Source organism: Euprymna scolopes, chromosome 28 (genome assembly GCF_053919585.1).
Source record: "Euprymna scolopes isolate OS-2025 chromosome 28, ASM5391958v1, whole genome shotgun sequence".
In the NCBI taxonomy this organism is placed as follows: domain Eukaryota; kingdom Metazoa; phylum Mollusca; class Cephalopoda; order Sepiida; family Sepiolidae; genus Euprymna; species Euprymna scolopes.
In genome coordinates, this window is record NC_136509.1 from 10,209,546 (window position 1) to 10,227,045 (window position 17,500).

Sequence of the window (17,500 nt, forward strand, 5' to 3'; positions counted from 1 at the left end):
TATGTGGATACCTATAATGCTCCCTATCTTGGGTTGAGCATATCGGGAAGTGATATACAAATTACCATTAGTGTATTAAGTGATGCTCTTTGTGTAAACAAATTGAGCTTAGGTATTTGGACAATGCCAAAACATTATTAATTCACTGCTCGCATAGCAGCAGACGAATAGCTGCAACGGTTAGAAGCTCCGACTGTCGGTCAGGTTTCGATCCAGGCTTGAGGTAGTTGCTTGTCTAGCCGCACTAGTGAGCTGTGAAACAGCGAAACAGTATTGTATGTGGATGGCTATACACACACACACACACACACACACACACACACACATATATATATATATATATATATATATATATATATATATATATATATATATATATAACTGTGAGGATAAAAGTTCATATTCATAACTGGTAATTTTCCTCTAAACACCATTTTGAAAATCAATAGATTTAGGAAATAAATATAGCTAGCAGGACCCGTGGAAATTCCACGGTAGTTAAAATCTTTTAAAACACATCAGTAAGAAATTCCTTATTGTTATATTACAAAAATGAATGTGTGGAAGCAAGTAGAACAAACAAAGAACTTTAGTTACAACTTTTATTGAAGGTCAATGCGATTGTAACTGATGCTGTTGATATTGTCAGGAAGTGCTGGTGATGCTTGAGGCGGTGACAGGGACGTCGATCATCTGCTTGGAGTGAGAATAGAGGTCAGTCAGCAGGTTCTTGGGAGTCAGACTGTGAATTAAAAAAAAACTGTGTGACATTGTTGACATCGATTTTGTGAAAGTTTTGATGACCCCAAGTTGTTTAATATTTCAGGACATTTTGGATTACATGTGTAAGTAATGAATAGGTCACATAAAACTGCCATTGCATCTTGATAAAGCTGTTGTAGATTCCTAGGACTTCCTGTAAATGTAGATGGTAGAATAACTGGTACACCAGAATAACCATCTTCATTCCTTGCTAAATGATCCATTAAGCCAGAATATTGAGCAGCTCTTGGTTGACTTTGATAGCTTTTAATGAAGTTAAATAAGCAACCGTCAACTTTTACATATGCAATAGACTTTTCTATTTATTTTGAATTTTATTCAATGAAGATTTGGAAATTCACAAATATTTTTTTAAGTCGAATTATTGATATAGATTTCAATTAAATAAAACATACTGTAAATCTTTTAATAAGGAATAAATATTTATTTAAACCATAATTATTGAAACAAAGTATTTTACTGCATAAAAAAACGGTTATGGGGAGAAGGGTTAACTATTTTGAACCTTCACCTAAATAAAGATTTAATGAAAAAAATGTTTAAAATGTTCTTGTATCTGTTTTATAATTTTTGTTAAATAAGAAAAATCAATAAACTTTGATAGCACTATTGTAAGAATCATGCTGAAATCCATTCTTAATATGGGGAGGAGGGTTAACTATTCTGAAACTACACTTAACAGTGTAAAAAAATAAGGGAAAATATATGTATGAACAATGAATATTTCTTCAGTTAAATAAAATATACTGTAAATCTTTTAATAAGGAATAAATATTTATTTAAACCATATTTACTGAAACAAATTATTTTACTGCATAAAAAAACGGTTATGGGGAAAAGGGTTAACTATTTTGAACCTTCACCTAAATAAAGATTTAATGAAAAAAAATTTAATGGTCTTGTATCTTTTTTTAATAATTTGTTTTAAAATAAGGAAAAAAATCTTTGATACCGCTATTGGCTATTATAAGAATCATGCTGAAAGCCATTCTTAATATAGGGAGGGGGTTAACTATTCTGAAACTTCACCTAACAATGTAATAAAAATAATGGAAAAATTCTTTAGTTAAATAAAATATACTGAAAATCTTTAAATAGGAAATAAATATTTCTTTAAATAAATTAAATCGTAAGTAAGGAAACAAAGTGTTTTATTTCATATAAAAAAAAATTGTTGTGTCCATTTTTTATAGTATTATGTCGGTGGGCATTAGAAGATGATGACTGCCTGTAAAAGAAGCAAAATAAAACGAACAAACCATAAGTAATAACTATGTAAACAACGTGAAGTTGTATAAATGTTACAAAATTACTCGATTCGGCACTAAATAACACGAAAAGGGATTGATATGCCGTAAAACAAAAACAAAACAGAACAAGACGTAAAATATGTTTTGACTCTGTGTTACTCAGTGTATTTGCGAATGGTGACTTTGGTGATTTATTTAATAAAGTTATTCTTGACTTTTGAACATTTATTTCTAAACATATTTTTTGTTATGTAAGACTCACTCAAAAGTAAATTAAAAAAAAGATAAAGTGGCACAGTAAAAAAAAAACAAAAAAAAAAACAAAAACGAACTCGTAGCGTTAAATGTAAAAAATATATTCATTACTGAATAAAATAGAATAAGCGTTCCGTATTACAGAAGACATCGTTAAAAATGTAAGTAAAATACTATACTATTTAAACTGTGGAACGATACCTTCTATGCATAATTGTCTTTAAAATAATCTAGAACCATAAATAGACAGTTCATATATATATATATTTGTTTTTTTTTTGCTGTTGTTCGGGAAGTTTTGGGAAATAAAACGGTTTAATGATTTTTAACTAATAAAGAGTGAACAATAAAGGGAGATAATTCACATTAATTAATGTTTGCGATGATGATGACGCGTTTCATTGATTAATGTTTGCGATGATGATGACGTGACACCGTACGGACAAGCATATTAATATATAGATTCTTTCCACATATTCCATGTTTTAAAAAGTAAATTCTTGACTTGAATATATTTTTATATATTTTTTAATCTACAGAATTTTATTTTAATCCTCTCACTTATATTTTGCTCTATTTTTATATATTGAGCTTTACCTTTTCGGCTTGAAAATGTTATCTTACTATCATATTTAATAAGGCAATAATTCATTTGATTATCTAATCTGTTATTTAACTCATATATATATATATATATATATATATATATATATATATATTTAACTACTTAATTTACTCACATAAAATTAATATACGAAAATATAGATTTATGCGTAAACTTTAAGTATTTACTTCAAAAGTGTTCAATACGTAGATAGAGCTAGTTAGTAATTTATAAAATATATATGGCGATTAAGCTACACTGAATATTCCGCGTTTCATCCTCTCTAGGACTCTTCAGGCTTATAAGCCTTAGAGTCCTAGAGTGGATGAAACGCGGAATATTCAGTGTAGCTTAATCGCCATATATATTTTATAAATTACTATACATACATATATATATATATATATATATATATATATATATACGTGTGTGTGTGTGTGTGTGCGTGTGTGTGTGTGTGTGTGGATCAAACAACATTATATAAAATCAAATTACTGATCATTTTTACTCTATAAAAATTGATGATTGATACGAAGTTACTTGTAATTTAACACAATGAATATATTTGTTCGTATTGCAGACATACAAAAAAAAAAAAAACAGTCGACTTCGGAGTCGACAATATTTTTCATACGTTTGATGTACATTGGACTTTGCAGACGAAAAATGAACAAATAAATGAGGCCTCCATTTGATCCCATCGGATGGCGAATGTTGGAGGTGATCAATCATGGCTTAAATGACCTCAGCATGCGTGAGTTCGTAATGGCATCATCCATCTTGTTGTCTGCTATAAACGATGTTATCCTCTCCGTTTCGTTGGGTCAGTGTATATCTAGTCGGTTTAATAAGATGGTAATTTTAGCGTAAACGTATCGTTTACTATATAGACGTGAAAGCAAATAAAAACAATGGCTATAAAAGATTGGTTTCGAGTATGGGCTTAAAGTGCATTCGGGATGAGAGTCTAATCGGGGGATTTGTGGAGTATTAGTTATTGTTATCGCCTGGTCTACACTGACTCATATTGGTAGTACCTGTTTTTTTTCCAATCTATGGGGGTTGTGAGTATCCTCTTTGTGAATTCGAATCTCTCCCGTCAAGTTGTTGTGGTTCATAAAAGTCACAAAGGAAAACATAGACCAAGACATGGATTAGAAACAAAAATAGAACATACAAAGAGCAATACTCTTAGCACATTTCGCCAAATAAATACGTATGAAACATTGTGCAAATATATATTAAAATGTAAAAATGTAATTTAAAAATAAGTTATTTCATTGGGGTGGAATTTTGTTTCTTTTTCAACTTTTGTGATTGTTGTTATATAACCAAATAAATTAGCTGTTCTTGGCCTTCGGGCCAGGAGCGGAAAAGGAAGTAATCAGTTCTGGTCAATGGGGGAGCAACCCTTCATATCGGACAATTGCTAATTTTGGACCCTACAATAGTGCTCCCTAGGGGAAGCTGGTTTTCCCCTCCCCACATTAAAAACGACCTTATGCATAATTTTCTCAGTGGGGAAGCAAATAAATACAATCTATTTGATTTACTGCGAGAAATCGTTACTTTTAAGTCATCTTGAATATAATTTACGTAGTTTTAGAAGAATTCAATAGACCGTGTTTTTTTTATTTATCTTTCGCTCATTTGCAAATATTGTACTAATAATCATTGTTATAATGAGAAAGCAATTCGTAGTAATTTCGACGTGTAACGCTTTTTATCCGAAAATGGAAGTCAGAGAAAAGTTACGTAAAAAGGGAAACATTTAAAAGAATTAGGCAAAAATAGAATATTGCTTGCCTTAAGGTGTCGACTAAAGGAATAAATTAAAGATCGTCTCCAATGATGACGACGCCCTCTCTCTCTCTCTCTCTCTCTCTCTCTCTCTCTCTCTCTCTCTCTCTCTCTATCTATCTATCTATCTATCTATCCCTCTTGAGTTCGGATATGTCCAACTGATGAGAGCTAAACTCGTGTTATGGATTTCCAATTTGTTGGCTGTCATGGCTCTTGTGAGATGCGACGTTGTTTGGCTGTGCAAATAATTTTATATATATATATATATATATATATATATATACATATATATATATATATATATATATATATATATATATATATATATATATATATATATATATATATATACTAGCAATGGGTGCCCGGCGTTGCCCGGGTGTTTGGAGGTGTATGCTGAGAAGAAAAATACAATAAAAAACGGTATTTTTTTCAAATTTGACCCCTATTATGTCCCCTTAATGTTTATTGTTTTGGGCTTAAATCAACTTATCAAGTTAGATCCATGTCCAAGGAACCTATATCTAAAATGTCAAGTGTTTAGACCCAAAATTGTCGAAGGAGTTTGGTAGAGTTCTCAAAGGTCAAATCGTTGAACTTTGACCCCTTAACAGCGAAATTTCTGGCCGAAACCCGATCACATCGTTTTTTGAAAACTGAGCCCCTGTATATCAGATTTCCAGTCTGTAGACTAAAAATTGACGGGGTTATTGCGTAGGGAAATGTACAGACACACACACACAGATATACACACACACACGTTCACGTTTATAGATATACTAGCATGGGTGCCCGGCTTTGCCCGGGTGTTATGAGGTGTATGCTGAGCAAAAAAAGGGCAATTTTTTAAATTTGTCCCCTATTATGACCCCTTAAAATCTATTGTTTTGGGCTTAAATCAAGTTATCAAGTTAGATCCATGTCCAAGGAACCTATATCTAAAATTTGAAGTGTTTAGACCCAAAATTGTCGGAGGAGTTTGGTAGAGTTCTCAAAGGTCAAATTATTGAACTTTGACCCCTTATCAGCGATATTTCTGGCCGAAACTCGATCACATCGATTTTCCCAAATCTCACTACCCTGTATATCAAATTTCGAGTCTGTAGACTAAAGATTGACAGAGTTATTGCGTAGGGAAATGTACACTGACACACACACAGACACACACACAGACAGGTTCACTTATATATATATATATAGATAACCCTGCTAGTACTTTTCCAGTCACAGAGAGCAGTGATATTCCACGGTAGTTATCACAATCAATGCGCTTTCCTTTATTCTTGAAGAGATGGATTATTGACGAGTTCCTAAAAACTTGAGGTACGAAACCGTCTTCCCCGATCCTGAGGAATAACTCCAAAAGTTTTTCCAAAGTGTGTTTCCCCCAAACTTGAATATTTCAGCTGGTATACCATCATCACCTGCACACTTTCTCAGTAGCATTTGTTTTACAGCTGCGAGAACTTCAGAAAAATTAGGAATCACATCTACATCTTTTACACCTCAAATTAAAAAAACTAAAGTTCAAATTAAAAAAAACACAACTTCAAATTAAAAAAACTAAACTTCAAATTAAAATATACAACTTCAAATTAAAAAAATCCAAGTTCAAATTAAATTAAAATTTTATTACATGATAGATAAACCATTTATTCTCCAACAGGGAGGTCCTCTTCCCTGAGACATCTAGCGTGATGGCGTTGAACCCGATTACAGAATGCCTGAGACATGGCAGGAGTTACCACTTGGTAGGCTCGGTCGATGGCGGTCTCCACAAGACGAAGACGGTGCTCCACTTTTGTGATATCTTCCGGTTGTGGCACATGTATAACGATCGGTAGATCCCTCTTGATGACGGCTTTGATGGCTGACCAGGCCATTTCGATGGGGTTGAGAGCCGGGCTGTATGGAGGCAAGCGAATAAACTCCACTTCTGCAAAAGCTGCCTGGTCGTGTAGTTGTTCCACTCGGGAATGGCACGGGGCGTTGTCAATTACCAAGGCTACCTGTCCGGCATCATATCCCATTGCGAAGACAGAATTGAGTAGTTCTGCAACCCATTGGTTGACATCCGGGTGCTTGTAGGCGCCACGCCTGCGGGTGAAGTTGATGAGTCCCTGTTGACTAATACCAGCAACCATGTGAATATTTGGACCTTTCGAGCCTGGAACATGTAGCACCACTCTCTGGCCCCTCGCGGATCGTCCAACGGTCCGAGTACAAAATAAGTTCACGTTTGACTCATCCAAATACACCACATGTTTACCAGCTCCCAATGCGGCCATAACCGTTTCTACATAGATACGACGTTTTACCTTATTCTCCGGAGTGTTGACATTCTCGGCTTGCTTGTGAACCCGTTTTACAGTGAAGAGTCTACCATCGAGATGGTTATTTATGGTAGTAACGCTGATTGGGGGGTTGATTCCATGCATCTCCGAAATCTTCAAGGCCAACTCCTTGAGAGTGATGGTAGGATCTTCTCCGATTATATCAAGCATGTTGTTGACCATGTCCGGATTCACTTTCCCATGTCGCCTTCCACCCCGCGGCTTATCCTCCACGTCTTGCCCCTTGGCCTGTTTATTCACCCAGGCGTACGCGGTGTTCCTATTTATCCCACAGTTCTCTGCGACAGTTGTCCAGTCCCTGCTATTTCGAGCGGCTTCCAGAATCCGACGCTTAGGAGAATTTCGATTGCGTTTGTACTGACCACGTACTGTGCCTCTCTTGACTCCTCTACTTGATCGCACAACTACCGGAGATCCATTGTTATTTTCCATATTTTAAATTATTGTAATGTTAATTGTTAGAAATTTTTCTTTTTTTATTGTTGCGAGCAACTACAAGTAATAGTGGGTAATTTGCATAAGTGATGTTATGCAAATTACCTTACAAAGTTTGAGTATGAATAATTCTAACATAATGTCACGTGCTTTTAAATTGAACTTGGGTTTATTTAATTTGATGTTGTCTTTTTTTAATTTGAAGTTATGTTTTTTAATTTGAAGTTTAGTTTTTTTAATTTGAAGTTGTGTTTTTTAATTTGAAGTTGTGCTTTTTTAATTTGAGGTGTAAAAGGTGTAGTTCTGGTATTTGGATTCTTGCAGGCAAAGAACTCAAATCATCATCGCCAACATCAGAAGAATAATTCAGCACTCCTTCAAAATGGTCCTTCCAGCGGTTAAGGATGTAAGTCTTATCAGTCAACAAGGTTGTACCATCTGCCCCCATAACGGGTAAAGTACCACATTGTTGTGATCCAAAATCTTCTTTCAGGCCCTCATAAAATACCCTCGCATCTTTCCTATCAAAAGCAGCCTGGAGCTCAGAGGTTTTTGCAGACCACCAATCTTCTTTCATTTTTCTCAATCGGCGCCGAACATCCCTCCCGACACTGAGATAAACCGACCTCTTCGCTGCAGAATTCTTGTCTGATATCCAGGCCCTCTGCAAAGAGTGCATCCGGTCTAAAATACCCTCAATTTCAATGTCATTTTCGTCGAACCAATCCTGATGCTTCCTCTTGGAAAGTCCTAGTACTTCGCTTGAACATTCATAGATGGCATCCCGCATTTTCTTCCAGGACTCTTCAATATCATTGTTTATCACAATTTCGTTTAACTTCGCATCTAACTTAGAAGATAATTATTCTTTCTTTTCAGTGTTCAGTTCTTTCATATTCAATGGCTTTGGCATCTTAATTGTATGCCTTCTGCCCTTAGGTCGTAGTTTCGGTGATGTCTTGCATCGAATCAGGGCGTGATCCGACAGCCAACATGAGTCATAAAATGAACGATTCAAAAAAAATATCTCGCCTGTTTCTTCTCCGGATTATAACAAAGTCAATAAGATGCCAATGCTTGGACCTTGGGTGCATCCATGTGCTTTTACAACGAGTTGGCTGCTGAAACATTGTATATATATATATATATATATATATATATATGTATATATATATATATATATAATGGAAATAGTCCTAGACAAAATGTGAATTCACTTGATGTAAGGAGTTAACAAGAACGAAATATGAATATCGCAAGGAGATGCCTAATTAATCATAGCTGGAAACTGACTCTAAATATAAAATATGTGTGTTCTAACTTCAATTTGTTCAAGTATGCTCTAAATCTTTTTCCAGAAACGCGCGTAAGTTTTCTTTGTTCCAAAATTGACATTCAACCCTTTTTAAACTAATCCGTTCAGTCGTAAGTAAATGAATATAACGGCATAAATAAAGTGGGAATTGATTCAAACACGCCTTGTACGTATTAGTTCAGTATCTTAGTGGGTAGATTCCAGACACCTCCAGATCCTAACTGTCCATTGCTTACATTCAGTATGCCGCCATCTACAATTAACAATAAATACCTTTTCATCAAATACGTCATAATTCATATTATAAAAGGTTAAATCACAGTATGATACAATCTTCTATGTGATTATTTAAGCACAAAGGAAATAAGTGTGAGTGTGATAGCCGTAGAGGAATTTCTCTTTTGTCTGTTGCTGGTAAGATTCGTGTAATCCTAATCAGACTCAATGGTTCAATCTGTAAAACTGTGCTCCCAGAAACCCAGTGTGGTTTTAGGGCAGGAAGAGGTACTGTGGACATGATCTTCAGCCTTCAGCAACTACAGAAGAAAGCGAGGGAGCAGAATAAGGACTTGTTTGTCACATTCGTTGACCTCACAAAGGCATTTGATACCGTCTGTAGGGATGCCCTATGGACTGTTTTGAGGAGGCTTGGTATTCCGGACAAGATGTTGAATGTGATTGTTTCCTTTCACTGGGGAATGGTGGCGACAGTACGATCTGGCTGTGAACAAAGTGAACCATTTGCTCTTTTCTTTTCGGTGATGCTTGAGACAGCTTTCAGGAACACCTCAGAGGCATAGGTGTTGAGTATCGATCAAGTGGAGGATTATTTAACCAGCAACGGTTCAAGGCCAAAACCAAGACTTCTGTGCAGACTGTTCTTGACCTCCTTTATGCTGATGACTGTGCTCTTGTCACCCATAGTCTTGATGACATGCAGAACATCCTCAACAGCTTTTCTGGTGCATGTAAGGCCTTCGGTCTTACAATTAGCATAAAAAAGACTGAACTTATTCACCAGCCAAAACCAAACACTACGTCCTCTTCACAACCAGTGGTATATGTTGATGGTAAAGCTTTGAAAACAGTATCTTCTTTTACATACCTCGGCTCTATTGTGTCTGATGATGCTAAATTTGAAAAGGACATCCAATGTAGAATTAATAAAGCTAGTGAGGCATTTGGTAGGTTGCGACACAGACTCTGGAACAGCCACGATGTGTCTCTAAAAGTAAAGGTGGCAGTCTACAAATCTGTTGTTCTGCCTACTCTTCTGTATGGTGCCGAAACGTGGACCTTGTACCGCAAGCATATAAATCAGCTTGACTCCTTCCATATGAGATGTCTGCGTTTTATCTGCAATGTTGGATGGCAGGATTGTGTTCCGAATAGTGAATTACTGGAGAGATGTGAAATTACTGGTATTGAATCATTTTTGATCAGGATACAAATGCGGTGGTCGGGTCATCTTGTAAGAATGGATGACTCAAGAGTTCCTAAGCAACTTTTTTATGGGCAACTGACAAATGCTTTCCATCCAATAGAGCGTCCTCTGCTTCGTTACAAAGATAAACTAAAAGACAACCTGAAACGTTGTGGAATTTCTCTGAGTCCCTGGGAGAGTGCAGCAGAGGATCGCAGAAAATGGAGGAAGACGTGTTTCCTGGGGACCAAAGAATTCGAACATAATCGCCTTTGTCATAGGGACACCCTTCGTGCAAATATGAAGGCAAAACACAAGAAACATCCACCTAAAAATGAAGCAGGGTTATCTGTTCATTCGAGAAGTCATTTTTGACCTGCGAGCATATGAAAGTTCACCATCTGCGGAGGAGTGTGCCGGACGTCTACAGGATTGCAATTATGCATGTGGTGTCACAGAGCTTGAGAGCTGCTAAAGATTGCATACTGAACCCTCATTCATCGTCTTCGATGAGAGAATCCACCATATATATATATACATATATATATATATATATATATATATATATATATATATATATATATATATATATATATATAATGTACAAATAATTCACTTGAATTCACATAGTTACTAGGAATGGACGCTGTCCATACTACAAATTTCCAGTTTTTTTTTTTTGTTTTTTTTTTCAACGTCTTTCATTTTCATTTCGATACTTTTTTGTGACCAAGAGCGGCGGACCGCTGGAAATATTAAAATAAAATATTAAATACAAAAAGTAATATCGTTTTCATGCTTCAAAATAAACTCTCATAACCTTTAAATCACTATATATATATATATATATATATATATATATATATATATATATATGAGAAATCGCTCCAGACAAAACGTGAAGCCACTTAATGTGAGAAGCTTACAAAAACGAAATATGATTATGGCAAACACAGATTGTGCTTGTTCTCCATCGTCTTTAAAAGACTAAGGTGGTGGATAGGAGAAAATTTTCAGAGGCTATATATAAGGTAGAAGGAAAATAGTACACAACTAGAGTGTACAACAAGTCTCCGGATCTTGGAAAGAAGCTACTGGAATAGGAAGGTGTATTACAATGAGGTACCAAAACAATCAACTGATGGAGATTAGTAGATCAACGAGTTGACGCAAAAGAAGCAGGGAACGAATCAGCCAATTCTAAAGAACATATGATATAATAATACTTGTAGAAAAACTAGCACTAGCAACATCATGTTTGAGGTGATCCAGAAAAGACAGGAAGCCACTTGATGCAAGGAGTAAACAACATATAATTCGGGCGGAGGGGGGTGGTATACCACGTGCGTGTTTTTTTACCGAATATTATTGTCTAACATGTATTTTTCTCTCGTCATTTTTCTGTCATTCTTTATTTCTGTCAAAAAAAAAATGCAGCTCACAGAAAAAAGGCCAGGATTGCGATATTCGAGACCCCAAATCTGATTTTCTAATTGCATTATTCAATTGTTTACAAATCTTTTCTTTTGTTTCTGTCATGGACTAGCAAGTTTTTAGACAGAAAGAAGCATTTTTAAATAAGACAGAAAGAAGCTGAATGGTTGTTTCATTCTTCATCTTTTTTCTTCTTCTTTTTTTCTTGACAGCAGGTGACCCGCTGGGACATGTTCGCGCTCTACTAAAAGACAAGTTCAACAGATTTAAAAAACATCTGCGTTTTCTTTTCTATTATTGTAGATTTTACTTTGACACAACATTATTTTTGTCACTGGCAACTAACGGCTTCTTCTTTGTATTGATAGGCCTGCATCGCCTTTACGTAATGTGAACGTAAGGTTAATATTTTTAGCTTTCTATCAATTAGATTTCTCTTTTATTTATAAATCTCGAATTATTATTATTAATTATTATTTTTATTATCAACATTTTTTTTATTGATATCAATATATTAATATGATAGCGTGTGTTATATTGTCTTACATCTGTTTTTATTTCCGAATGATTGTCGTTAAACTGTTATGACATTCCATTTATTGTAATAAATAATTTTACCACGAATTCTTCCTAAGTTTCCGTTTCAGTAATAGCTGAAGGAACTCAAGTTTTTATATATATATATATATATATATATATATATATATATATATATATATATATATATATATATACTAGCATTTAAGCCCGGCGTTGCCCGGTGTTTGTGGGTGTAAAATTTGACCACTATTATGACCCCTTAAAATTTATTGTTTTGGGCACAAATTAAGTTATTAAGTTAGATACATGTCCAAGGAACCTAGATCTAAAATTTCAAGTGTTTAGACCCAACATTGTCGGAGGAGATTGGTAGAGTTCTCAAAGGTCAAATCGTTGGACTTTGACCCCTTAACAGCTAAATTTCTGACAGAAAACGGATTACGAAGATCTTCCCAAATCTCACTACCCTGTATATCAAATTTCGAGTCTGTAGACTAAAGATTGACAGAGTTATTGCGTAGGAAAATGTACACACACACACGCGCGCGCGCGTTCACTTATATATATATATACCAGCCTGGGTGCCCGGCGTTGCCTCGGTTTTTGGAAGTGTATACTGAACAAAAAAAAAACAAAAAAAAACAGTTAATTTTTTTAATTTGACCACTATTATGACCCCTTAAAAATTTATTATTATGGGCTCTAATCAAGTTATTAAGTACGATCAATGTCCAAGGAACCTATATCTAAAATTTCAAGTATTTAGACTCAAAATTGTCGGAGAAGTTTTGTAGAGTTCTCAAAAGTCAAATCGTTGAACTTTGACCCCTTAACAGTCAAATTTCTGGTCAAAAATGGATTACAAAGAGTTTTCGAAATCTCGGTATCCTGTATATCAAATTTCGAGTCTGCAGACTGAAAATTGACAGAGTTATTGCGTAAGGAAATGTACACAGACAGACAGACACGTTCACTTATATATATATACTAGCATGTCAGTCCAGCGTTAACCGGGTGTTGGATTTGTGAGCTGAGCAATAAAAGAAAAAACGGTCAATTTTTTTTTAACTTTGACCTCTATTATAACTTCTTTACATTTATTGTTTTGGACTCAAATCAAGTTATCAAGTTATATCCATGTCCAACGAACCTATATCTAAAATTTTAAGTGTTTAGACTCAAAATTGTCTGAGGAGTTTCGTAGAGTTCTTAAAAGTCAAATTGTTGAATTTTGACCCCTTAATAGCCAAATTTCTGGCCGAAAACCGATCACATAGATTTTCCAAAATCTCAGTAACCTGTATATCAAATATAGAGTCTCTAGACTAAAAATTGACAGAGGTATTATTGCGTAGGGAAATGTACACAGACACACAGACAGACAGACACACAGACATACAGACACACAGACATGTTCTCTTTTATTTATATATATATATATATATATATATATGATGAGACGATTCCATTATTTTTACCGATTTCGATAAAATTACTGATTCGTTAATACTCAATTCCGATACAATTACTGATACCGATTCCGATTCTTTATAAATCTCTAAATATTTAACTATAGGGTTGTGATTTTCCTTGAATTTCTTTTAAAAAACACATGTTCAATATGCAAATGTTTTCGTAAACGTAAAATTACACTTGTGGAGGATGATCTATAGATTTTACCTTTACTTTTATTATTGATTATAAAATCAATAAAGATTTATTATTTGATCATTGTTACACGCAATGGAAGATTTTGTTTTAAACAAAATCAAATAAAAAAAAGACAATCAAAAGAATCGTTTTAGTAATCGGAAAATAGACACCCATTCTTCCGATTCATATACCGATTCTGATAACGATTCCGATAGCCTAAATGTTCCGATTTTTCCGATTCCCGATTCCGATTAATCGCCCCAACACTAATATATATATATATATATATATATATATATATATATATATATATATATATATATCAGATAGATATATATATATATATATATATATCAGATATGTAACCCACACACACGTCATTCTTCAATTCAACTTAATCTAATCACGTATGTTTCTTTCTTTCTTTCTATCTTTCTTTTTTCTTCACTTTTTTCTCTCCGTATTTCTTAATATACACTCGTGACCCTAAAAATCATGTTTTCCCTTTGTCATTTTAGCTTTTGTCGTTTGACGAAGCAGACAGTAAATTTTCTGTCCGCGAAAACAACAGTAATGGATTAATTCAATAATTAAGGTTGTAAAATAAAAAAAACAACATATTGGGCTCTTCTAGCGTATTGAGCACTTGTATTCTGTTTTTACCATTTCTGTCTCTTAATATATATATATATATATATATATATATATATATATATATATATATATATATATATAAGATTCGGTGTATAAGATTGAATCGAAACCTAAACCAAAACTTTTATGAAGGATATATATATATATATACACACATATCTATCTATCTATCTATCTATCTATCTATCTATCTCTCTCTCTCTCTCTCTCTCTCTCTCTCTATATATATATATATATATATATATATATATATATATATATATATATAAGTGAATATGTATGTCTTCGTGTGTACAATTCCCTACCAAACTACTCTGTTAATTCACAGTCTACAGACTGGAGATTTGACGTAAGGGGTATTGAGATTTGGGTAAAAATTTTGGATTCTATTTCGGCCAGAAATGTGGCTGTCAACTGGTCAAAGTTCAACGCTTTGACCTTTGACCTTTGAAAAGTCCACCAAAATCCTCCGCAATTATTGGATCTAAACACTTGAACTTTTAGATGTAGATTGCTCAAACATTTGAATCTGATTAGAACCCAAAACAATAAATGCTGAGTGGTACAAAATCGGGGTCACCGTTTCTCTCTATATTCTCTCTACGATCCCGCCGTTATGTTGCATTCCTGTACCTGTTTTACAAGTATTTTAATAGAATGTGCTCATATGAACTATAGTACTTGAACCTTCTTCGACGTGCATATTTCTGACCACCGGACAAGGTTTTAGAAGAATTAAGAAATATGGATTTAAGGTTGGACTTGAAATGTGCGAATTTTGTTTGAACAAAATAGAATATTTGGGTAAGAAAAGTAAATACTATCAATAATTTCCCCCACTCTTTATCTGTGCCTAAACCTAAACGTAGATTCCATGAACAAAGCTTCTTTCTTAGAACTGCACGCCTGTGGAATTGTCTTCCGTTTTCCTGCTTTCCGGCTGACTACAATATGGTTGTGTTCAAGTCTAAAGTAAATAAGTTCTTGATGAGCCGTTCCATATAAGTTATCAAATTTACCAAATTTTCATTACTAATGATTACTATATTGTCCAATTGCTACTGTACACTCTTTAACCCTTATCCTTGAGTGGCCTCTGGGCCTTGATAATGTGGTGATGCCTATGTAAAAAAAAAAAAAGACCAAACACCAAAAGAATGGAAGTCATAAAAACATGCCTATTCCGAATACCGTAACTGAATTTAAATTATTTCTTGGTTTACTACGATTTATATATTTCTAATATGCACGCATTGAGAGCGCCACTGGGTAAATTGAGTAAAAATAAAAAGCGAATGTGGTAATGCATTTAATAAAATAAAGATGAAATCGTGAAGAACATAGGGTGCCGGTTTTTTTTTTCACTCAAAAACTAAACAAAAACTAAACAAAAACTAAAAACAAAAAAATACGCGGTTTAGAAGGCGGGTTACTTATCAGGTTTGGATGTCCGTTTCTTGACTACACCCGGTGTCACCCGATTTTTCTTTCTACCCGCAGTGCCCGCAACAAGAAAATAAAACAGCTGGGGAGAGTAGTAGAGGGTTGTTTCAGATGAAATACGTAGATAATGGTTTTAGCCGATTGTCAACGATGCTTTCGTTAGCAATTGGCGATTAGTAGGTTTTTGAAATTCTAGATGGCGACAATTGTATATGCGATTGGCTGGTGATCAAGAATGAGCGACATCTCAGCATCATCATATTTCAGCATCCCAAATTTGGATGAACGCACAGTGCATCACATGATTTACTCAAATTCTTGAACATTTTGAAAGGATCTTCTATTTTAGTAAATATAGATTACACCCAAGATTACACAACGTGTCAATATATATATATATATATATATATATATATATATACATATATATATATATATATATATATATATATATATATATATATATATAGAGAGAGAGAGAGAGAGAGAGAGAGAGAGGGGGGATTGATATGTAGTTTGCTTGAAGAATTGTGTGGGATAGGTGTGTAAAAGAGATTTAGAAGGCTGTCACAATGCGAGGAATGAATTATAGTCGCTGTTGGTAAGAGGAGATGAGAACAAGTGGCGATTTACAAATCAATAAGTACATATATATATATATATTTTTTTATTTATTCAGTTGTATGGTAAAATGTCTTACTTGTATGCCTATGCGATGTATTCCATTATTAATTTCGGAAAATTTTTCCCTTTTCAAATGGTGTGCGTAACAGGTCGATTCAAAGCATGCTGGATGAAGGACCGGAAGTTGTGTAGCTTTGTGAGGCCTCGGGGCAAATGTGAGTATATATATACAAATCTCACCGGTCTATTTAAATGTATGTATGTATGTATGTATGTCTAAAGCTGTCGACAGAGGGGACAGATTTTCACAAGATTGGTATCGATTTGAAGCTCGACCCTATATCGAAAAATTGGCTAAACACATTAATTCCTCAACTGGGCATTTTCTATATGGAGGTGTCGCTTTGTCGCTGATATTTTCGGAAGTCATCCCCTCTTTTCGATTGACTTCCGTTAATTTACACATTCGTCACTTCCAGTTTGGCGATGGGCGCAACAGCAAAGACGTCACGTTTTTTTCATGTTCTTTTCCTCCTTCGCGTTACGAGTTCGAGCCTGACTGCCTACTACCACTTTTATTTGGCTCAACACACACCTCCAAACACCTGGGTAACGCTGGCCACCCAAACAAGTATATATATATATATATATATATATATATATATATATATATATATATATATATATATATATATAGATGTTTTTATTTGTTTTGTTAGCAATACTTTCTTGAATAAACTCAAGTATTTATACGAAAGCGCATTTTTACCTAAATGCTTGTTGGGAATAATTTCCCCATTAACCAATCTAGTAACCCCTTAACGGGGAGCGGCATATATATTATTTTTAGAATATAATTATCCACTGACACGTGTTTCGTCGTCTACGACTCATCAGAGTGGCCGAATCTAGCGAGACTTGAAATCGGAA